Below are 24331 nucleotides of genomic sequence, written 5' to 3'. Positions count from 1 at the left end.
TTGGAAACAGGATACTGGGCTAGATGGACCATTGATCTGACGCAGTATGACTATTCTTATGTTCACATGCAGCTTTTACGCCACATCCATTTACACACCCCATACCCACCCACCCAAACATACCCACATCCACTGATGCCCCCTTATCACATACACAGCTATTAGCCCCACATCCCACACTTTAGGGTTTGTGCCAAAAGACGTATGAGAAGAGACTGGAATATGTACAGTGGTGGAAATAAGTATTTGATCCCTTGCTGATTTTGTAAGTTTGCCCACTGACAAAGACATGAGCAGCCCATAATTGAAGGGTAGGTTATTGGTAACAGTGAGAGATAGCACATCACAAATTAAATCCGGAAAATCACATTGTGGAAAGTATATGAATTTATTTGCATTCTGCAGAGGGAAATAAGTATTTGATCCCCCACCAACCAGTAAGAGATCTGGCCCCTACAGACCAGGTAGATGCTCCAAATCAACTCGTTACCTGCATGACAGACAGCTGTCGGCAATGGTCACCTGTATGAAAGACACCTGTCCACAGACTCAGTGAATCAGTCAGACTCTAACCTCTACAAAATGGCCAAGAGCAAGGAGCTGTCTAAGGATGTCAGGGACAAGATCATACACCTGCACAAGGCTGGAATGGGCTACAAAACCATCAGTAAGACGCTGGGCAAGAAGGAGACAACTGTTGGTGCCATAGTAAGAAAATGGAAGAAGTACAAAATGACTGTCAATCGACAAAGATCTGGGGCTCCACGCAAAATCTCACCTCGTGGGGTATCCTTGATCATGAGGAAGGTTAGAAATCAGCCTACAACTACAAGGGGGGAACTTGTCAATGATCTCAAGGCAGCTGGGACCACTGTCACCACGAAAACCATTGGTAACACATTACGACATAACGGATTGCAATCCTGCAGTGCCCGCAAGGTCCCCCTGCTCCGGAAGGCACATGTGACGGCCCGTCTGAAGTTTGCCAGTGAACACCTGGATGATGCCGAGAGTGATTGGGAGAAGGTGCTGTGGTCAGATGAGACAAAAATTGAGCTCTTTGGCATGAACTCAACTCGCCGTGTTTGGAGGAAGAGAAATGCTGCCTATGACCCAAAGAACACCGTCCCCACTGTCAAGCATGGAGGTGGAAATGTTATCTTTTGGGGGTGTTTCTCTGCTAAGGGCACAGGACTACTTCACCGCATCAATGGGAGAATGGATGGGGCCATGTACCGTACAATTCTGAGTGACAACCTCCTTCCCTCCGCCAGGGCCTTAAAAATGGGTCGTGGCTGGGTCTTCCAGCACGACAATGACCCAAAACATACAGCCAAGGCAACAAAGGAGTGGCTCAGGAAGAAGCACATTAGGGTCATGGAGTGGCCTAGCCAGTCACCAGACCTTAATCCCATTGAAAACTTATGGAGGGAGCTGAAGCTGCGAGTTGCCAAGCGACAGCCCAGAACTCTTAATGATTTAGAGATGATCTGCAAAGAGGAGTGGACCAAAATTCCTCCTGACATGTGTGCAAACCTCATCATCAACTACAGAAGACGTCTGACCGCTGTGCTTGCCAACAAGGGTTTTGCCACCAAGTATTAGGTCTTGTTTGCCAGAGGGATTAAATACTTATTTCCCTCTGCAGAATGCAAATAAATTCATATACTTTCCACAATGTGATTTTCCGGATTTAATTTCTGATGTGCTATCTCTCACTGTTACCAATAACCTACCCTTCAATTATGGGCTGCTCATGTCTTTGTCAGTGGGCAAACTTACAAAATCAGCAAGGGATCAAATACTTATTTCCACCACTGTATACCCTAGAGGAGAGGAGGGACAGGAGAGATATATTGATATAGATGTTTAAATACTTGAAAGGTATTAATATAGAAACAAATATTTTCCAGAGAAGGGGAAATGGTAAAACTAGAGGACATGAGTTGAGGCTACGGGGCGGTAGGCTTAGGAGCAATATGTATGGATGTGTTGAGTGATGCTTAGATTGCAACTCCATCTGTGATGAACTAGGGCTGGTGCCAGGCGGACTTGTACGGTCTGTGTCCCTTATATAGCAATCCAGTTTAGGATAGGCTAGAATGGGTTTCAACAGCAACTACAGAGCTGGGCAGACTTTTACGGTCTGTGGCCCACAAATGACGAGACAGGCTGGAGAGGGCTTCAACAGCAACACCAGTAGTTGGAACATAAGGTCAGGGCCAGGTGGACTTCTATGGGCTATGTCCCAGAAATGCCAAAAAAAAAATAGAATTGAAGTGGAAAGGAAGTGAACATCTGAGCTATATGATCTTTTTTGTTTGTATGTAGTGATGTAAGAATTTTACCAGAAGCTTGTAACAGTTGAGGTTGTTTATTTTTGAAAACCAATAAATAAATATTAAAAAAAAAAAAAAAGACAGATGAAATGCCAAAAAAAAAAACCCCAATAAAAAAAACCTAAATCTATGATCAAGTATTTTACATCACATTCATTGCTGATTTATACAGCATGTGCAAAGTCCCCATTCATTCATACATGCTACCTACACACACATTCATATCCCATATACATATCTCATGCATGCATGCATGCACACACACTCACCACTCTTAGCTCACACATCCACAGAGCAGACTGCCACTACTTAGCTCACACATCCACAGAGCAGACTGTCACTACTCACGAAAACTCACACATTCCTTCAGACAAATCCCTTGCACTTTAACACATCCATAAATGACCACACCCCTCACATGCATACTCACTCCCACTCACCTGTCACACGTGTACCCTCATATATATTACATACATAGATGTCTACATACCTCTACTGACCTGGCCTCTCACTCCCTGTATCCACATACACACCTCCTTCCCCCCTCCCCAATACCAACATGTTCCTACACAACTGCGACACACAAAACCATAACCCGCAGATGCCAGCCTACAAAGTTCTTGTCTCCAGCATCACCTGCAGTGAAGACTAAAGTAACAAATTAATTTCATTTTTCTGAGTGCCCCTTTTACTCCCTGTCACCTAATGGTTCAGCTGACTCCCTCAAAGGCTTCTTGTTTTTTGAAGTACTTGATAGAGATTTTATTGTTACAATAGTTTTTACATCCTCGGTAAATTTGTCCTCAGATTCTCTCCTTGGTCTGCATTATTAATGTTTTACATATCTCATTTGCCAGAGCTTATGCTCTTTCCTGTTTTCCTCAGTAAGATCTGCTTTCCATTTTTTGCATTTTTGGCCTTAATAGCTTCTTTCGCATCATCATTTAACCATGCTAGCAGATTTAGGGAGGGTAATTTTCAAAAGCCTTTTTCCACAGTAAGAAGTGGCATTAGCCACAGAAATGGGCTTTTTAGAACCTTTGCCATCTGATGTGTGGGTTAGTTTACACACATTACAGCTTGTTTGCTTGTAAATTTACCCCAAGAAGGTTGGATTAACAGGAGAAGGCGTGACATCAAAAAGTTGAAGCCGGTTCCCTCAGCAGCAGCCATCGTGGTTTGTCCAAAACAATAGCAAACGCCATTGAAAACAATAGCAATCTAGATTTTGCATTCTCTCTGTTAGGAGGGGATGGGGGTGGGGGAGCTTTCAAAGGGTCTGTGAAAGGGGAGGGAAGCAAACAAGCTGCTGCCCACACCATCGCTGTCACTGAGCTGGGCTGGGCCGCAGAGGGATGTGGGCTCCCTTGCAGGTGACAATGGCGGCTTTGGCAGCAGCTCGATTGCATGCCCCCCTTAATAGACCCCTTTGAAAGCTCCATCCCCAATTCCTCCTACATCCCTCCCCCCCAATCCCCTCCTAACACAGAGGACGCTAAATCTAGTTCGCTGTTGTTTTCAATGGCATTTGCTATTGTGTTGGACAAATGAAGATGGCAGCAAGCTCCACTCACTGGCTTCAGCCCATATAATGGGCTAGATTGGATTAACAGGAGACAGCATGAGCCTATCTAGCCCAGTTTACCCAAACTGAATGGAGGTCTTCTTGGGGTGGAGTTAGGGATGGGCTTGCACTTATGTACTTACTTTGGAAATTCCAGTGCATGCATGTAATTTAACCCTAAGCATTTATGGATGGGAAATAAGTGTACTTATAAGCACATGGTTTCCAGGGGCAATTTTTTGTGCATATATGAAGTAGTAAATTGATCCCCTAACCAACTGACATTCAGCTAATGGTGGACAGTTGTTTTTTTAAATGCTGACCACCATGGGCAGAATTAAGCACTGATATTCAATGCTGGGCTGTGACCAGCTGGTCCTTGTACCAGGAGGGTTGGGATGGGGATCAGAACTGGTGCCAGGTTGGAGGGAGAGAGGGGGGCTCCTCCTTATGTCAAAGAGGACTGTGAGAGGGATCAGAGCTGGTGCCAGGTAGGAGGGAGGGGGCTGGTCCTTGTGTGAAGTGGGGTTGGGAGGGGGATCAGAACTGGTGTAAAACTGAAAAACAGCCAAACACAATCTCAAAGGGTTGTGTAGAGTGAACATACAGCAATGACAAACAGGTGGGAAATACCCTCAGAAACCAAGGTTTCCACCAAGGTCTGACCACCGAGACACTGATATCTATATATGATTTTTGTGTCCGTGATCTAGTCTCTTCCATGGGGTAAACTTTCCCACCTACTCTCAATCAAAACTGTTCATAATAGAACCAATGTTTCAAAGCTGTGTGGTTGGTGGTACTGAATAATGCCGGTACCCACATAACTCCGGAATCCTCCTCAGCTCCGCCCTGACCTTCCCACTTGCGACATGGCCGGTGAGTGCTGATACTCAGCAGTGTGCCTCTGAATATTGGCAACTAGGCAGACACAAGCAATTTAAGTGGGCAAGATGCTTATATTGACCTTGTCGTGTTCATGTGGCTATTTTTCTTCGGCAAGCAGTTTTCTCCTGCTTCATTGTACCGTAGCTCAGTGAGAACTGGGGCTGTGGTCTGCTGCCATAAGGCTTCATTTGCAGCTACTTGGGGACTTTCCCCCTGTTTTATATCCTCCTAATTCACTTACTCCAGTTGTTGGAGCTACAAGTTCTCAGTTTGGACACCCTTCCTAGACCCTTTAAAATGGGCCCTAAATTCTGCCACTAGGTGTGTCTGTTGCATGATGACTAGGACTTCATTTTCTCTCAGCAACCTGAATTTTGGCTGAACCAGGGAACCGAAGACCTGGGGCCTGATATTGAGCCAGTAGCAGGCAGTGTTTTTGCTGTCCGCCGCCGGTACTAAACCTGGATATTCAATGCTAGGCCATTTCTGGCACTGAATGTTCGGTTTCATTTTTGAATGCGGCAGCTTAACCGGTTAAGCTGATATTCAGTGCTAACCGGTTAAGTACTTAGTGGTTAAAAATAGGCCTGCTGTTTATGTGGCCTATTTTAACCACTAAACATAACCAGTGTGGCACTGAATATCTGTGCATACCTGGCTATATCACGCAATATAGCCAGTTAGCGGCTAGCCACTAACTGCGGATATTCAGCAGAGATAACTGGTTATCCTACGCTGAATATCTACACGTACGCACTAAAACACTATTTAACTGGCCAGGAGCTGTTCCTGGCCAGTTAAATAGCTTTTAATATTGGGAAGCTGGTTCTGTAATTCTGTGCCAGTCGCTGCAGAGAATATTGAGCTGATTGAGGAGGGTTTAGTTTACTTTACAGTTTATTCAGATTTTGCTGTATTTCCTTTCAAAGTGCAACAACAGCAAGGAGGTTTATATAAAATCAATATAATACAGAACAATTTACATAAAATCAACATGCAAGTGGAGCAACCTCCTGTGACAGAGAATTTGCCCTAATCCCAATCTATGCAGTTTACCCAAATCTTCTTCTTTAGATCACACTGAGCTGGCTGCTAATTACTCTCTTAGGTTGTATTTGTCTCTCTTGATTTCATTTCCTGGTTGAGAAAATAATTCCAAGGAGGTTTATATAAAATCAATATAATACAGAACAATTTACATAAAATCAACATGCAAGTGGAGCAACCTCCTGTGACAGAGAATTTGCCCTAATCCCAATCTATGCAGTTTACCCAAATCTTCTTCTTTAGATCACACTGAGCTGGCTGCTAATTACTCTCTTAGGTTGTATTTGTCTCTCTTGATTTCATTTCCTGGTTGAGAAAATAATTCCATTGTTTATGACAGCTGACAGAGATCACCTTCTACCAGAGTGCGCCAGCATTTAATTTAAGTAGGTGACTGTTTCCTGTTTTCTCTTGAAGGGTATAGGCTTTATGCTGAGAAAACAAACTCATCATTTACATTAAAATTGTCATTGAGAAGGATTATGGTCAATATTATCATTCCCAGTGTAAACTCTAATTGACATTACTGAAGTCAATTAAACTGGTTTCTAGAGGACCAGCTGGTGTTTGTCTTGCTGAGGCTAAAGTTGCAAAGACCATTCCTTAAACGTAACAGGTGGCAGCTTCTCAAATCAGTGTTTTGTAACCAGATGTGATTGTTTGTCTGGAACATGTACAGTGGAAAAATCTACGCCTGTCTTTTGATGACATTCAGATTCTTGAACTAGCCCAGTGAATAAAATGACTAGCCTGCTTTGCTGTAATTATAGCTGGCTGAGGTCATTGGCAGTGAGTGTGTGGAGGAAGCTTAGCGGCTTCCTGGCAGGGCTATGCAGAACCTGGGTTCAGTTATTACTTAGAGATGATGTATCGTTCCTAGGTTAGGTCTTAAAGGGGCCAGAGATGACAAAGAGGCTGCTGGGTTCATAGTTCCTGTGTGGAGAGAGTCTCAGCTGCAGACATGCAAACCAAGAAATTCTGACAGACCCTCAAACTCACAACCATCAGTACATCATTTTACCCTCGGGGGAAAGAGGACAATTTTTGGAAATTACCCCCATTGTGAAGCATATATGAAATTTTTTTATATATTTAAAAGTATGATGTCCATTATGCATATTTATGGATTGTTCTCATGAGTGTAGTGTTGGGGGTGACCATGACTGTTGAGTTCTGAATATCAAAATCTTGGGCGGGGGAAGGGGCTAGAGCCTGAAAAAGGGAGGCTTAGTGGGTAATTTTATAATCCACTAGTAAAACAAGCCCGTTTCTTGCATTAATGAAACGGGCGCTAGCACGGTTTCCTTCCGAACCTCCCCCCTCCCTACTCACCCCTTTCGGCGTTCTGCTGGCACTGGCCGCCGTTGTTGCGGACCTTGGCACGCCACCTTCAATCTGCTGCGTCGTTGGTTGTGAAGCCACTGACGCCATTGCTCCGCCCTCGACGTCATGACGTTTGACGCGAGGGCGGGGCCCCAACACAGTGTTTTCGTTGGCTTCACCACCACGAAGGCTTCGAACCGGAAGGAAGTGCCCGGTGGACCTGACAGTGACGTCAGTGTCCTCGGAACGTTGAGGGTGAGTTTTATTATGTAGGATTGTTGTGCATAAAACAGTGTTTTACTCACAGAAATAGATGTTTAATAAAATTGCCTGGGCACACTCACCCTATATATACATAACCTGAACAGAGGCTTCTGAGGATGGGGAGGGGAGGCGGTGGTGGTGGTTAGCACTTATGTGAGTATTTATTTTATAAAATACAGAGGTGGACCGACCATTGGGACAATAGGGCAGTGCCTGAGGGGGGCCCACTCTCCCCTAAGCTTCCATCTAGTTTAATCATTTTTGATAACTGGCTAGGGACCCTTGTCCTTTAGTGCCCAGGGGCTCAGATCACTGTCAATCCGCCCCTGCACATGTGTGTACAATAAAATGGGGTGTGGTAAGTATATGATGCCACCTATGTGCATATGTTTCCTTTCATTAAACATAACTTATGTGCATACCTGTCATACAAAACAATTATCCCTGGTGTTTGTTAGCCCCCCCCCCTACCCAACCCCTCTTCCAGGCATTTCCAACCCAAACCCCTCCCCCCACACTCCTTGGTGTTTGGCAGCAACCCCCTTTCTCTCCTTACAACTAAAAAAAAAAATAAATAAAATTCCTGGTGCCTAATGCAGAGAGCAATCCGGGGCAGTGTGGTCAGGTTGGAGTGACAGAGGGGATGATGCTAGACACCCACTCCTTCCAACCAACCCGTCTACACTGCCCAGACCTGGTGAAAAGTTTCCCATACAAAATGGGCGACTAAAACTTTTGTTTTATTGTATGGCTGTGGAATCCATAGTGACCGTATTACTATACATTTTAGTGCAGTCTGTGGTAAGGGTTTTGATGCAAATTAACACCCTTCCTGCACTGCTCGGCCAGATTCCCCATTTTGAATTGTCATTATTGTAAATTGCTTTGTTTTTCCTGCTATTCCCTATTGTTTTTCTTTTCCTCGTTTGTTTTCCGGACCCTTATTATTGCAGGAGTTGATATTCAGCTAGAGGTGACCCCTTCTCTGGGACCTCCAACCTCCCCCCCCTCCCCACACACACATTGTACCTTAAGAGGCAGGAGCAATGCCCACTTGCTCTTGCCTTCAGTAGCATCCTGGAGATGTATGGGGCAGGGTCAGTCTGCCATATAAATGAAAAAAATTCACTTACATGGCAGACTGAGTCCAGCTGGTGCATCGCGGAAGCATTATGCAGGGCAGGATGCCACTATTTTCTGAAGATGGCACTGAAAGCAGGAGCAAGTGGGCAGTTGAAGCAAAATTTACACATTGTCGCATATGTTTTTACAAGTTCCGAGCATTTTGGTGTTTTTTTTTTTGCAAATTCTCTATGCCATTGTGTGGGCTTGTACTTTGCTTAAACAGATATTTCAACTCCTGAAGCAGGCAGAGTTTGCTGAAACATGGACTATTGTATCAGGTCTATTGTATCTGGTCTTTTAACATAAACATATTTTATTTATAATCTGGCACTTGAATATTGCACTTAACTACGTATTTGTTAGCCGGCCTCATATGCCTGGATTAGTTCCGGTGCCTGTACATGGTCCAACATTGAATATCTAGGAATAAATCTGGTGGTGGCCAAAAAACCTCATTCCACCTCTGGCTGAATATCGACCCCTGCAATAATAAGGCAGAGAAGACTTTATGTGCAGAAGCTAAGCTGTTGCTATGAGTGTTTTTGAGGGGATGGTCCTTGAGACAGCCCTGGGGAGCGAAACATGATCGTGTCGGACGACACATCCCCCGTCTGACAAATGCTCTGCTCCAAGATAAGTTGAATTGAAATATATATAATTTAAAATATTTAAAAATTCTCATAGAAGTTAGCGAGTTAGCCATAGTGAAGAGAAGTTTGCAATCTATTTGGAATTGAACTACTTGAGAACCGATGACGAGGTGAGTGCAAGAAATCCTTGCATCAATGTAAAATCTGAGGTTTTCAGTGTTAAATTTTGAGTGGGAAAACAGTGTTGCTGTCATTGGTTATATTTCCCACATAAGTTGGTGGCGCAATAATTGAGTGCTCGTTGTCTATGCATGAACCAGTCACCACTCACACACTGACAGGAAGGGCGACGTTTTGCAATGAGCTGCAGATTATTGCCATTTTTAACATGGCAGTAATTTGCATGCTTAATGCACATAAAATGCTGGTGGAATATTTTCACTTTAGTTTCATGGTAGAACTGGCGTGCTCAGCCGGCTCTATTATGAGCTTTTCTGCGTCTGGCCCAGAATGTGTAGATTAAACTCAGTTCCCTTACAGGGCCACTTTAAGAGAGACTTATCAAGATAGAGGGGTCCAGAAGAAGAAGGAACAGCCCTTAAGGGTAGGCCTCCATAAGTTTTGGATAAGGCCAAGGTAGGAAAGCTGGCCTTGTGGTCTATCAGGAGCCAGGCCTTTCCTTGTCAGTTTAATGCTGAACTTTAATATCTTTTGTACGCAGTGGCTAATTGTAACCTGGCAAGAATCACTCCTTTTTGTATTGGGAACTGAGTTGCAGGATGATTATGCTTCCTCCTGAGTTTCCAGGCCTGTGAAGAAAACAGGCCTTGGTGTATAATAGATACACAGCCCAATAAAAGAGTTTTGTTCTACTTTTCAGGGAATTGATGATCTACCTTTTTGTGGTTACAATCAAAGCAGTTTACATATTATAAAGGTACTTATTTTGTAGCTGGGGTAAGTGACTTGCCCAGAGTCACAGGGAGCTCCAGTATGAATCGAGCCCAGGTTCTTGGCCTGCTGCACTAACCATTAGGCTATTTTTCCTTCTTCCCACTGTGGTTTGGCTGTGTCTGTGCAGAGTCTGCTCAGGGCCTTTGAGAGACAAAGCCGGGCCCAGGGCAGGGCTGCCCCCCAAGCCAGGCTGCTGCTGCCCCACCCCTCCAACTGGGCTGCCATGCCCCACTATTGGGCCACCACCCCTCGGTCACTTAACTGCATCTGTCTGCTCTGTCCTGCTCCTGTGTGCCGTGATCTGTGTTATCGCATTGACACAGCTCTGCTACTACAGGTCCTTCTTCCTGCCGCACCCCCTCCTGCCTATGTAGAATCAGGGGGTACTTCACACAGGAGGAGGCGGGACAAGGCAGGAAGAAGGAACTATAGCAGCAGAGCTGAGTAATTGTTATAACATGGGTCCCGGAACACAGAGCAGGAGAGAGGCAGACTGAGGGAGTAGAACCTTTTGCCTATGTGCCTGCCTGCCACCAGAAGCCTTGCCAGCACCGGGCCTCCCTTGAAGGCTGGCCTGGGAGAATCTTTTCCCCCCTGCCCTGGGTCTTCTCATTAGGCCCATTTATGCTATTACAGTTTCTATATATCAGTTACATTAGTATTCTGTAAAGAAAAGTAGGTGCCTATGGTCTTTATTAGGGTTACCAAATGTCCGGATTTACCCGGACGTGCCCTCTTTTTGAGGACATGTTCAGGCAACTGGGCGGGTTTTGCCAATCTGCCCATTTGTGCGGATTTCTGGACAAACGGGCAGATTGCTAGCCTCCCCTCCCCTTAGTTACTACTGCCCTGGTGGTCTAGTGACCTCTTCCGCCTTCGGGGCAGGAAAGAGCCCCCTCTTTCCTGCCCGGAGTGCTGCCCTGCATACATCCTTCCTGTTGGTGATCTCAGCGCCGATTCAAAATGGCCACCGAGAGTTGAAGTGACCTCGTGAGACTTCCTCTCGGCGGCCATTTTGAATTGGCGCCGAGATCAGCAACAGGAAGGATGCATGCAGGGCAGTGCTCCGGGCAGGAAAGAGGGGGCTCTTTCCTGCTCCGAAGAGGTCACTAGACCACCAGGGCAGTAGTAAGGGGAGGAGGGTGACAGGGAGGGGGGGGTGACGGGATGTGTGACGGGGGCGGAGCGAGGGTGTAAAGGGGGCAGGGTGGGGTGTGTGGTGGGGTGGGGCATGTGTCCTCCTTTTGGGGGGACAAAATATGGTAACCCTAGTCTTTATAGAACAGACTTCTATCAGGCACTCTCTAGGCATCTATATATAGACACACCGGTCAATATTAAAAACCATATAATCATCGAGGAATGGCATCCAGCCAGTTAAATGGTACTTAACTGGCAATCCAGAGGTATTCAGCAGGAGGTAGCCAGCTATCTCCCACAGATTATTGCCGGTTAGCACATAGCGGATAACCAGTTACGTCGCACGATATAACCAGCTATCTGCCAATATTCAGCACATCGCTGGCTAAATTTGGCCACCAAAACAGCAGGTATATCTTTGGCCGGTTTAAACTTAACTGGCCAGTGCTGAATATATCGGCATGGCCAGTTAAATGTAAACCAGCCAAAATACACCCAGATAGTCAATGCCAGTCACTGGAAACAGCCTGGCATTGAATATTCAGGCTCATTGCTGACTGTAGGAGGTAGCCCGGCTACCTCTGCAGTCTGACTGTCGGGGCCCACACTGTTGTTGAATTATCCTCACAGGCACATAATGAATGCAAGGGAGGATTCACTTGCATGGATAGTTTTCATTCATACTTGATGTGTTCATTTCTAAAACAATTACGTGTTTTAAGTCTACAGTTGTTTTAAATCTGTGTTAAAACATTTGCATATCCTGTGGAGTCCTGCTAAGTAGGATGTGCTTTCATTAGTATGCGTTCAGTTTGCTAGTGTCTTTTTAAAAACGTTTGTGCTAAATCAATTTATGCCTGAAAGGCTCCCCTAACACAAGACTATCTCTACTTCAGGAAGCAGGAGAAAGCTTGGCTCTTCAACCAGACCTTTAATGGAAGACTTAACTAACTTGTTAGTCTCACTTACACACACAAGGAGTGTCACGGACTGCACATACTGCAGCAGGACATGTTTATCCACTCCTACCCTAGCTGAGAAAATATTTAACCATCTCTCTGACCTCATGTACAACTTTCTTTAAATTAGTCACCTTATTTTCTAACTCTTCTTACTCTCTTACCTATCTATATGTTCTATCTTTGCTTTACCCTTAACTATCATTTAAAATATTCTATTACGCATTGTGTTGACATTGTAAGTAGTAAACTATGCCATACTTTGTATTGTTATTTGAATATTTTTACTACTGTAATTGCCTATTTCTCATGTTTGATTTATTCTTACTGTACACCACCTTGAGTGAATTCCTTCAAAAAGGTGGTAAATAAATCCTAATAAATAAATGTGTATTAGCCTCTGTATTCATGGTAAGTGAATTAGTGAACATTAAAAAAATTGAATGCACTTTAAAACATTTTTTATTGGAATGAGTTTGTGGAATGAACCGAAAAGTGCCTGAAAATTGGGCATAAAAAGCTAAATAAACCGAAAACAAACCAAAAATGTATATGTGTGCATCCCTATTGTAAAGCTAGTTACTAAGAAAGTAAAGAAATGTGGAAGGAGGCTTTGGTTTCAGAAAACTAGTCAAAAATGTATTATGTTTGGAAAGTAAAGTGATACATTTTTATTGCACCTTTTGGGGAAAAGTCTATAAATGGCGCTTAAAATTCAGCACCAAAAAATAATCGGTGGTGACCGGTATTCTATAACAGATGTTCCGAGATTGGAGTGTCGTACTTTTCAGGTTCTGCAGTCCTCTTCGCTTTCATCTCTTTTTGATCTTTCAAGTGTTATTCTCCAGGGCTCTGTTCTTTCCCCTCTTCTCTTTAATCTTTTCTTAAGTCCCTGGGCCTTACAAATTCAGACCCACAGTATTAGCTTTTATTTTTATGCAGACGATCTCCTTCTGATACATTAGACTAATGTTGACCCTATTGAACATCTACCATTGCAGTCTTGCCTGCGGGAAGTAGCAGCCTGGCTTCATGACCATCGACTGGTGTAAAACCCAGATGAAATGGTGGATTGTTGGATCTCGGGTCCATCCCTACCTCCTGTTGTCGGTAACTTCGATCCTCTTTGACAGGCCAGCCCCTCCTGTCAATTCTTTTAGCCACCTGGGAGTTGTTTTTAATTCATTACTTTCTTTTTCTCTTCAAATCTCAAGTGTATTAAGAACAGGTTTTTATTATTTGCTCAAAGTGAGAGCAATTTGTTGATGCTGATTCTTTACGCTTACAAACACTTCAGGACACTGCAGCCTGGATGCTTTGTCAGGCGAAACGTTTTGATCATGCAACCTCCTTGCTCAGGCATTTACATTGGCTCCCAATAGAATCTAGGATCAAATTGAAAATTATGACCTTAGCACATAAGGTTCTTTATGATGCTAAACCTGACTATTTAGCGTCACTTGTTATTCTGTACATGCCAGCGCGTGCCCTTTGTTCGCTCAACAATAACAGAGTAGTTCTACCCCATCCTTCTAAGGCTAGATTGATTTATTCCATTATTTAGCCCATCCTCCCTCCAGCATCCAGAACCAGGTTACAGAATTATGTTTTATTTTTATGTGTTAATAAAACTTGATATACCGCTCAACTTACACAGATCTAAGGGGGTTACAATTAAAAAGAAATCAATATAATTTAAAAGAACTCTGTTAAATTTGGTAAGAAAATCTAAAAACACTCATTCAAAAAAATCAATCTGTCAAAAAAAAAGAAAACCATATTCATTTTGTTCAGCAGAACGCTAACGTATCTTTTAACGTCTGCCTGCTTAGTGTTCTTCACACTAAGATTGGAGTGCCTTACAGATGTGGAGGGCTTCTGGTGTCTTTCTTTTGTGCCATTGTAGCCTCATCATTAGTGTCCAATACAGCTTCTGGATTCATGAAGACCAGTGTTTCTGAAACTTATGTCGATGGACCAGTCTTAGCTCTGAAAAGCTTCTCATGTTGTTTATTGCATTCATAATATAACAAAATAGTTGGAACATAACAAAATTAAATGAAACAATGGTTCCAGCCTGGGAGCTGGCTAGGATTATCACATTCTGGACCCCTTTTACTAAGCAGCGGTAAGCCCAACGCGGGTTTACCGCTTGCTAAACAGGAAGTACCACTGGGCTACCACAGCAGTACTTCCCACCCCTAATGCGCCTTCATATCTGGCGCTACAAAAATATATTGATTTTTTTTTTGTAGCACTGGAGTATACCCGGTGGTAATCAGGCCGTGCCATGCGCTGCCCGGTTAGTGCGGGAGGCTTTACCGCCAGGTCAACGGGTGGCGGTAAGTGCTTCCACCCTCCTGAAATGGCCACGCGGCAAGTGCTTTAATTGCTGCATGGCAATTTCCCGCAGGAAAGAGAGAGTTCCCTTTTACTCGCTGTAGTAAAAGGGGGCCTAGGCATGTGTGAAAAACACACGCCAAGGCCAGCGCAGGCCCCCTTTTGTCACAGCTTGGTGAAAGGGGCCCTAAGAGTTTTAGCCCCGGCACTTTGGAATTCTCTGCCAAACTACCTTAGACTCAAAGTCTTATACTATCTTTTGCACCTTATGGAAGACACATTTGTTTGAATTAGCTGTTTGCAATTATTAAACATCTTAATGAAGAATCTGTTCCCTGGTTGGGGGACCCGGCTTTGGGGTACAGTGGGTTGAATCAATGTAAATGATTATCTTCTTTATTCTTTTAGTAAGACTGATCCTGTCCTAATATTTTATGGCGTACTCTTTTTAAATTTCTTTTAATTATTTTGTTAACCGCTTTGACTTGTCTGACAAAAGCAGTAAATTCAAAAAACGATAAATGATGGTATTTAACAGATTTGGTGTGCATACTAGCTGAGTGCCCAGGTTTTTGACACCTAGGTTGTAGAGATCTTAAATGAATTGACCTTATAATAGTTTTCATCACCTTTGTCTCTGTGGTAGTCTATTCCCAGCATCAACCACCCTCCCAGTAAAAAAAAACAAAAAACAAACAAACAAACATAATTTTCTCATCTTCCAGCTGCACCTTTCTCTCTGCAACTCTGCATCATGAACATTTATCCTTGAATTTCCTCTTCTATGGAATCTTCCACCTTTCCCTTCTTTCCTCCAGCAAGTACATTTTAAGATCTCTGTACATTTGTACATATTAAGTTCTTCAATTTCAGTTGACCTCTCAGAGTAATAAAACCATCAATCTGTTGCAGCCATGCCGAGGCAAAGTACCTGACGAAATGAGATGAAGGCCTCTGAGCGATCTGCAGTCACCCCATCCTTGTTTTTGTGTCAGCTTGATTAGGGGGTGTGCTGAGCTGCCACACAGCGAGTCCTTAGAAATGCTGGATGCTGCTGTGCACAGTGAAGAGCCAGGGAGACAACGCACCGCACAAATCTGCCATGTTCCGACCTTTATCAATGCCACAAGAGGGGAAGGTCAAGTCTAACTCCTAACTGCTTTGCATCTGCTAATCAGCAGCTCTGGCTTATTAAAACCCTCTGTGCACAAACAGATGCAAACAGAACAGGCTGAAGTGTTAACTCTTTTTCTGAAACAAGCCATGGGGTTACGGAGGGACAGCGTCCTACAAGTGCTGACTACTTTACCATCAAAGACACTGTCCCCCTAACTCTGGAAACTTGCACCCACGATTTTGTATTTAGGGGGGGGGGGGGTCTTCTACTAATCGGTGGTAAACCCCAATCTAATCCAGAATTACCACTGGGCTACTGCAGCAGCCCGGAGGTAGTTCCCATGCTCAGCGTGTGCTATTTCTGGCGCTACAAAATTTATTTTGTAGCGCTGGTGTTTACCTGGCGTTAATGGGCAGTGCTGCACACTGCTCACTTACTCTCTTACCTATCTGTATGTTAAATCTTTGCTTTACCCTTCACTGTCAATTAAAATGTTCTATTACGCATTGTGTTGACATTGTAAGTAGTATACTATGCCATACTTTGTATTGTTATTCGAATATTTTTACTGCTGTAATTGCCTATTGCTCATGTTTGATCTAGTCTTACAGTACATCACCTTGAGTGAACTCCTTTAAAAAGGCGGTAGGTAAATAAATAAATAAGAATTATGCGGCCCAGCTGAATATTAGACCGAGACCCGCATAATTGTTTTAATTTGTTTTTTTAAGCTCCCTGGAGCCCCCTCCTGCCCCCCAACAGTGCCTTCTCCTTTCCCTCTCCCCAAGCCCACAGACTCCCCCAACCCTCCCCAATCATCCAGATAGGCCCACTCTGGGGCCTACCTGTATCTCTGGTGATCCAGCACTGCTTGTTGGGGGCAGGAGCACAGTCCCCTTGCTCCTGCCCTTTGTTTACAAATCCAAAATGTCTGCCCCAATCTCTTGCTGCAGCTTGTGGTACTTTGTGTAGTACTGTGTGCTGCAACAAGAGATCATGGCAGCATTTTAGAACAATGCCACAAGGGGCAGGCAGGAGCAAGGGGGCTGTTCTTCTGCAATCAATGACCATCGCTGGACCATCAGGGTTACAGGTACGGTGAGAGATGAATGACAACTTTTATTGTAAAATGCAGGTAAAAGCATGCCTAACACAGCAGGGTTTTGCCCTGCTGAGCTGCTTCAAGGGTGGTACAATACCCCAAGGAGTAATCCTGTCACTTTTCTCAAGGTGGAAAACCTGGGGTAGGGTACTACCAACACCCAGGAAAACAGAGAGGATCTCTGCTCATTCACAGTACTGAACTGTACTGAATGCTGTTTTCCTGAGTGTTGGTAGCAGTGTGTTTTTTTTTTCTAGCAAAAAAGGTGCCGGTACTGAAATGCCAGGCCACCCTTCAGGGATGGGGTGATCACTGAGAGACCCACCCCCACAATAGCCAGGCCCCTTGGTTGGTAGTACCCAGTGCTTTTTTTGTAGAAAAAAAGGTGCCGGTACTCATTGTGGGCGGGGTCACCACACATGGCACCGCCCCTATTATAGCCACACCCACATTAGCCACACCCCTTTTACCAGCCATGGCGCATATAAACAGATATCATTGAAAATATTATACTAGTATAGGAGAAAAAATAATGTGATTTTTTTTCATTATAAATAATTTCTGTAAGCTCTTACAGCTCCAGTGTACCCAGTGCAAAATAAGACAAATTCCAAACACTAAAATGAAAATTAAATGATTTTTTCTACCTTTGTTGTCTGGTGACTTTGTTTTTCTATCCATATTGGTCCCAGTCTCTGATTCTGCTGCTCTCTATCTGTTCTCTTAACTCCGTTTCCAGGGCTTTCTTTCCATTTATTTCTTTACTTTCCTCCTTTCTTCTTCTTTTGTTGCCCTGCATCCATAAGTAAAAGCTGGGTCCTCCTCCATGGAATTGACTGGAGGAGGTATAACATGGATCCAGCTTTTGCCTATTTTCTCCATCCATGTGCAGTTTTTCTCCTCTTCCCTTTCCCTCATCTCCATCCATGTGCATCTTCTTTTTTCTTTCCTCCCCTCCATTCATGTCCAGCACTTCTCCTCTCTCTTTCCCTCCATCCATGTCCAGCATTTCTCATCTCTCTTCCCTCCTCTATATCCATATAAAGCAATAATTCTCTCTCCCCTCTCCTCCATCCAAGTCAGCATTTCTCCTCTCTCCTAGCCAACTCCTCCATCCATGTCCAGCAATTCTCCTCTATCTCCTGCTCTCCTCTCCATCCATTTCTAGCATTTCTCCTCTCTCTCCTCTCATCCATGTCCAGCAATTCTCTCTTCCCTGTCCAGCGATTCTCCTCTCTCCCCTCCATGTCCAGCAATTCTCTCTTCCCTGTCCTCCCCTCCCCGTCCAGCAATTCTCCTCTCTCCCCTCCATGTCCAGCAATTCTATCTTGCCTGCCCTCCCCTCCATGATCAGCAATTATCTCATCCCTGCCCTCCCATCAATGTCCAGCAATTCTCTCTCCCCTGCCCTTCCCTCCCATCCCATGTCCAGCAATTCTCTCTCCCCTGCCCTTCCCTCCCATTGATTTCCAGCAATTCTCTCTCCCCTGCCCTTCCCATGTCCAGCAATTCTCTCTCCCTTGCCCTTCCCTCCCATCCCATTGATTTCCAGCAATTCTCTCTCCCCTGCCCTTCCCTCCCATCCCATTGATTTCCAGCAATTCTCTCTCCCCTGCCCTTCCCTCCCATCCCATGTCCAATTCTCTCTCCCCTGCCCTTCCCATGTCCAGCAATTCTCTCTCCCCTGCCCTTCCCTCCCATCCCATGTCCAGCAATTCTCTCTCCCCTGCCCTTCACATGTCCAGCAATTCTCTCTCCCTTGCCCTTCCCTCCCATCCCATGTCCAGCAATTCTCTCTCCCCTGCCCTTCACATGTCCAGCAATTCTCTCTCCCTTGCCCTTCCCTCCCAGCCCATCCAATGTCCAGCAATTCTCTCTCCCCTGCCCTTCCCATGTCCAGCAATTCTCTCTCCCCTGCCCTTCCCTCCCATTGATTTCCAGCAATTCTCTCTCCCCTGCCCTTCCCTCCCATCCCATGTCCAATTCTCTCTCCCCTGCCCTTCCTATGTCCAGCAATTCTCTCTCCCTTGCCCTTCCCTCCCATCCCATTGATTTCCAGCAATTCTCTCTCCCCTGCCCTTCCCTCCCATCCCATGTCCAATTCTCTCTCCCCTGCCCTTCCCATGTTCAGCAATTCTCTCTCCCCTGCCCTTCACATGTCCAGCAATTCTCTCTCCCCTGCCCTTCCCTCCCATTGATTTCCAGCAATTCTCTCTCCCCTGCCCTTCCCATGTCCAGCAATTCTCTCTCCCTTGCCCTTCCCTCCCATCCCATTGATTTCCAGCAATTCTCTCTCCCCTGCCCTTCCCTCCCATCCCATTGATTTCCAGCAATTCTCTCTCCCCTGCCCTTCCCTCCCATCCCATTGATTTCCAGCAATTCTCTCTCCCCTGCCCTTCCCTCCCATCCCATGTCCAGCAATTCTCTCTCCCCTGCCCTTCCCTCCCATCCCATGTCCAGCAATTCTCTCTCCCCTGCCCTTCCCTCCCATCCCATTGATTTCCAGCAGTTCTCTCTCCCCTGCCCTTCCCTCCCATTATTTCCAGCGATTCTCTGCCTCTCCCCTGCCCTCCCATCGACGTGCAGCGATTTTTCCGTCCCTCCCCTGCCCTCACCTCTCCCATATCCAGCGATTCTTCGTCCTCCTTCACTGCCTGCCAGCCAGCGTCGGACTCAGAAGCGAACGGTGCAGGCAGCGATTGGCTGGCAGCGTCGTAGCTTCCCTCTGCATGTCCCGCCTACAACTTCCTGTTTACGCATAGGCGGGACTTGCAGAGGGAAGCTACGACGCTGCCAGCCAATCGCTGCCTGCACCGTTCGCTTCTGAGTCCGACTGGCTGACAGGCAGTGAAGGAGGACCCTGGGGGACGAAGAATCGCTGGATATGAGAGAGGTGAGGGCAGGGGAGGGACGGAAAAATCGCTGCACGTCGATGGGAGGGCAGGAGAGAGGCGGAGAATCGCTGGAAGTAATGGGAGGGGAGGGGAGGAGGAGAAAAAGGTGCCGGTACGCCGTACCGTTGCGTACCGGCACAAAAAAAGCACTGGTAGTACCCTACCCTAGGTTTACCACCTTGACAAAACTGACAGGATTACTCCTTTAGGTGTTGTACTGCCCCTGAAGCAGCCCAGCAGGGCGAAACACGGCCGTGTCAGGCACCCTTTTACCCGCATTTTACAATAAAATTTGTCATTCATCTCTCACCGTGTCTGCTTCTGCATCTTCATTCTACTGGGACTAGCAGACCGCTTGCCCACTTGTTTTCCAGGCATTGAATTTGCAGAGTCAGTTCAACCTATGGCAGTGAGTGGCTCAGACACCGCTTCCCACCACAGGCTGAATATCGGGCTGCATGTGTGTATTTACACTGCTCTGCTAGTTTTCTGTAAAGAAACATAGGTGTCTACTTGACCTTATAGAATAGGTTCCAGGCAGGTGCCTTCTTGACTCCTAAAAATAGGCCCCTCTCTATAGAATTCTTCTCCATGTGCCTTTGTAAAATAGGTTGGAATTGGGTACCTTCTTGATCTCTTAGTCTAGGTGACCTGTTACAAAATTAAGCTGCACACTTTTGTAGCAGATGTAAACTTTTACTTGTATGTCTGTTGCTGGGTAGGAACAGTGCTTAAACTCTTTGACAGTAAATCTGAAAATCTCTGCAGCCAAACTTACTTAAATGTTTCTTTACCATCAAGATGGACCATCAGAAATAGCCATCTCGCATGGTAATTCCATATGTTCATATGTTATGTGTTTGTGGCATAAAATGTTCATCATCAATCATTTTTACAACTTCTCTCCTGACACATTTATGATATTATATTTCGGTCTCAGTATAAAAAGTTCATACTTTGATCCACTAAATTCTTTCAGTCTAGTCCCTTTGAGCCGTGCTGTAAGGTTAGATACCTAAGATTCAGTCTCAAGCTGGGGGCTTCTCTTTTGTGGAGCAGTTGAGGTTTGACGTGCTGAAAATGGATGTGCAGCAAAATAAAAAAATAGGCGAGCATCCATTTTGGATTTGAGACCTTACTGCCATCCATTGACTTATGGGTAAGGTCTCGTGTTAACTGGGCAGTAATCATCAATGCGTGTACAATGCTGATTACAGCCTGCGTGCCAGAAAATAAAATATATTTTCTGGCGTGTGTAGTGGACATGCGTAAAAAATGAAATTACCGCCCAGGCCAGGTGATAGTTCAAAATTGACGCATGTTGGACGTGCGTAGGGACCTACACGGCTTAGTAAAAGGGCCCCGAAATTAGGACTGCTATTTATACGGGGCCTGTTTGGTTGCTTAGCTATGTGGTTGCCACTGCTGAATGTTACTGGCACTCGCATAGCTCCCGGCTCGCCCTTGACTCCACCTCTGGAATGCCCCTGTTCTTCCCACCTTTAAAATGGCTGGTCAGAGCCAATAGGCAGTGGCACCACCCAATTAAATGCTTCTGAATATCAGCGGCTGGCCTCTCCTGTCCTCTTAAATGGCTTGAATATCGACCTGACTATGTTTAGCATCTTTTTTTCCTGGCTGCTCTGCTGATTTGGGCTGCAGAGCTTTTGATATTGTCCTGGAAAAACATTTTACTCATTTATCTTAGGAACTTTTAATGTAGAACTGGATATTCCAAATGATATGATTATTTATAAAAAAAATAACCACAATCGATGCATTTTAACCTCATCATTTATGCTTCACTTGGGATCCAGTGTCTCAAGTTTGTATTCACAAGTATCCAGACTTCCCCCTCCCCTTATTTTTGTGGTTCCTTTCCCCAGCATACCTAATGTAATTCTTGTAGTGACAGAACTCTGCCAGGGCCCTGCAATCATAGGCCTTAAATGTTCTCACTAAGTATCATTTTACGACGACTGGTTCCCTCTTCTCTCCCCTGGGGTTATGCTACCTGTGAGGTCTGTGTCCCCCAAATGGCAAAAGATAGACATAGATTTGGCAACTCCAGTAGCTGGGAACTAAGACCAGTGCTGGACAGACTTCTATAGTCTGTGTCCCACCAATGGCAAAAAGTCAGATAAAGATCAAGTCTGAGTATTCTATATTAGTTTATTATCATATGCTATGAGTGAGGGCACTGTGCATCTCAAGATAAGAGAGCAAGATATCTTAATGTTGAAATTAGCAAGTTAAATACTGCTAGCAGTACTTTTGATTTGATCATTTATTGTTCCAAGACTGCTTCATATTTAGCTGCCTATAGTTGGTTGTCATGATGCAAATTGCCAACCAGTGTTTAATCATGAATGGCTATAAACTGTATAGAGTGACGGGTCCGTCTTTTTAGGCAGACTGGGTCCTTATTTACTGTGTTACTGTGTAACCAGCAAATCCAAGGAGCAGAAGACCTAACTTTCAGATCAAACTGGCAATGTACAGCACTGTGAGTGAGAACCGCTAGGCTGATCAATGAACATTTTCTTAGGCCAGTTGATTTAGTGACTCTAAGATGATGGGTATAGATGGGGGGGGGGGGGGGGGGGCTGGGTAAGCAGGTTCCTCACCACAATTTCACCAGAACTCACTTGGTCAGGTTAATCCTTTTATTTTATCTTTGGTTATTTTTTAAAAATTTATTCTATCTCTAACTTGCTCAGTCTGGATTTTCTTCTGGGGAGAGGACACTGCTTTGTACTCCTACTGCAAGTTCTTACAACTCCTGATTGATATGCTTGAACCATACATACAGGTGCCTTCACAACCGAAGATGGATCAGGATAGTGTCTGAAGGCCTCCTGTACTCTGATGGCCAATCGTTTATTAAGAGAGTCATTTCATAAGAGGCTGCCTAACCAGTGAAGCATAAGTTAGTTCAGTTCTCAAAGGTTTAAGATTTCTTAACATATTTCACCTAAACCTTTGTAACTTATTCCAGTGCACATTTGTGCTTTATTATTTCATATGCACAATATTTTCTCTAATTTATGCACATAGGGGCTGATATTCAGACCATGGGAGGTAGCCGGGCTGCATCCCGCAGTCAGCGGTCAGCCTGGATATTCAATTTCCATTCATGACCAGCATTGCATATCTGGGTGGTTTTTGGCTGGTTTCAACTTAACTGGCTAAGCCAATATTCAGCACTGACCGATAAAATTGAAAAACCAGCCAGAGATAGGCCTGCTATTTTGATGGTCTAATATGGCTGTCAAACTTAGCCGGAGGATAACCGGCTATCCGCTAAGCGCCAACTGGCAATATTCAGCGGGAGATAGCCGGCTACGTGCCACTGAATATTGCCGGAGAGCTAGTTAAGTACCATTTAATGGCCGGTTAAATGGTTTTAAATATTGGCCGGAAAGTTTTGAAACTCCAAAAGTACGCATGTCACGCCCACCTCTGTATATTGTGGGTAGAAGTGTGTGAATTAGGGACATTGAAGAAGCCATTTCTGTGTCTAAAACCTCTCTTTATCCCAAACTCTGTCATTATTTAAAGCATACGCACTTTATCTTAATTGCAGTGCTGTTTTTCATATGGAAAAGATGGTTGAAGGCCATTTGTGAATTGAAATGTGCTAAAAGCCTAATTGCTCATGACATAAAGGACCTTTTTAGTACTGTGAAACATAATTGCATTTTTGAACAGCTCTGAGTAGATGATAAGTGTTTAAACACTTGTAGGTTTAGAGAAACTTTGACGTCTTGAGAGAGAGAGATTGAGAGACCTGCCAGTCCACATGTAAGCAACATATTGCCCCGTCTCAAAGCTTGACCTTTGCTAAATCTCCATCTTGCTGAGGGACCCCTATGTCACTTGGATAAAGATACATATTAATGTGCTTTAAAGCTTATAAGGTGTTTTCATGATCAAGTCTGTTCCTTAAGGTGTTTATTATAGAAGCGCTGTCTGTGTTTTAGATGACCATAAATTAGCATTTAGAAGTTTGTGGCGCATGAACATCTAAATCTCAATTCTACAAAGCTGGGATATAATTGTTTAAAATGAAAAATGTCCATATGGCGAGAGGGTGTAGTCTGGGTGTATAGATGGTGAGACTAGCGCGGGCCCAAGATATAAATGTTCACACCCCGTTTCAGAAAGGGAATGAATGTCTGTGTCCAACATGATAGATATTGGGATGCAGACCAGCTACCTGGGACGTCTGAGGAGCTGATGCACAAAACGTACCGTGCTAGGAGCGTTCAATTTTGACTGGTTCTATCCAGTTTAGCTTGCATGTTATTTAGCGAGTAATCCACAAAGGAGTTTTGCATCCATCTTACCGATCACAGTAGCAGACAACGATATTCCTATGCAAATGTATTATAATGAGCTGATTAGTATTAAAATGAGCATTCCAAGCAAAGCACAGAAGGGAGAGCCTACCTTTAAAATGCAAAATATTCCATGAGGCGTGGTCCTTGCGTGAGGATGACTTCTGGAAGAAGCACTCTGCTTGCATTTTCCAATAGCAAAACTTGTCTGAGAGCAGAGAACAGCTTAGGGGTGGAGAAACAAGAGGTGGGGGGAGGGCTTTCATCAAGGAGGAGATTTGTTTTCAATAGCAAATTGCTCTGATGCTGACTCCGCCTTCTTCCTGCAGCTTACTTGCCTTCCCT

At 44.6% G+C, this 24331-nt stretch overlaps 1 protein-coding gene across 1 annotated transcript in view; it reads left to right on the top strand.

Annotated features, from left to right (window-relative positions):
* DOC2B (double C2 domain beta) overlaps positions 1-24331 on the top strand; it is a 345932-nt gene that overhangs the window by 6599 nt on the left and 315002 nt on the right. The window lies entirely within an intron of this gene.

The sequence above is a fragment of the Microcaecilia unicolor genome, chromosome 13 (assembly GCF_901765095.1).
Source record: "Microcaecilia unicolor chromosome 13, aMicUni1.1, whole genome shotgun sequence".
Taxonomy (NCBI): domain Eukaryota; kingdom Metazoa; phylum Chordata; class Amphibia; order Gymnophiona; family Siphonopidae; genus Microcaecilia; species Microcaecilia unicolor.
The sequence above is the reverse complement of the archived record's forward strand: the minus strand, read 5'-3'. Positions and strand labels throughout refer to the sequence as shown.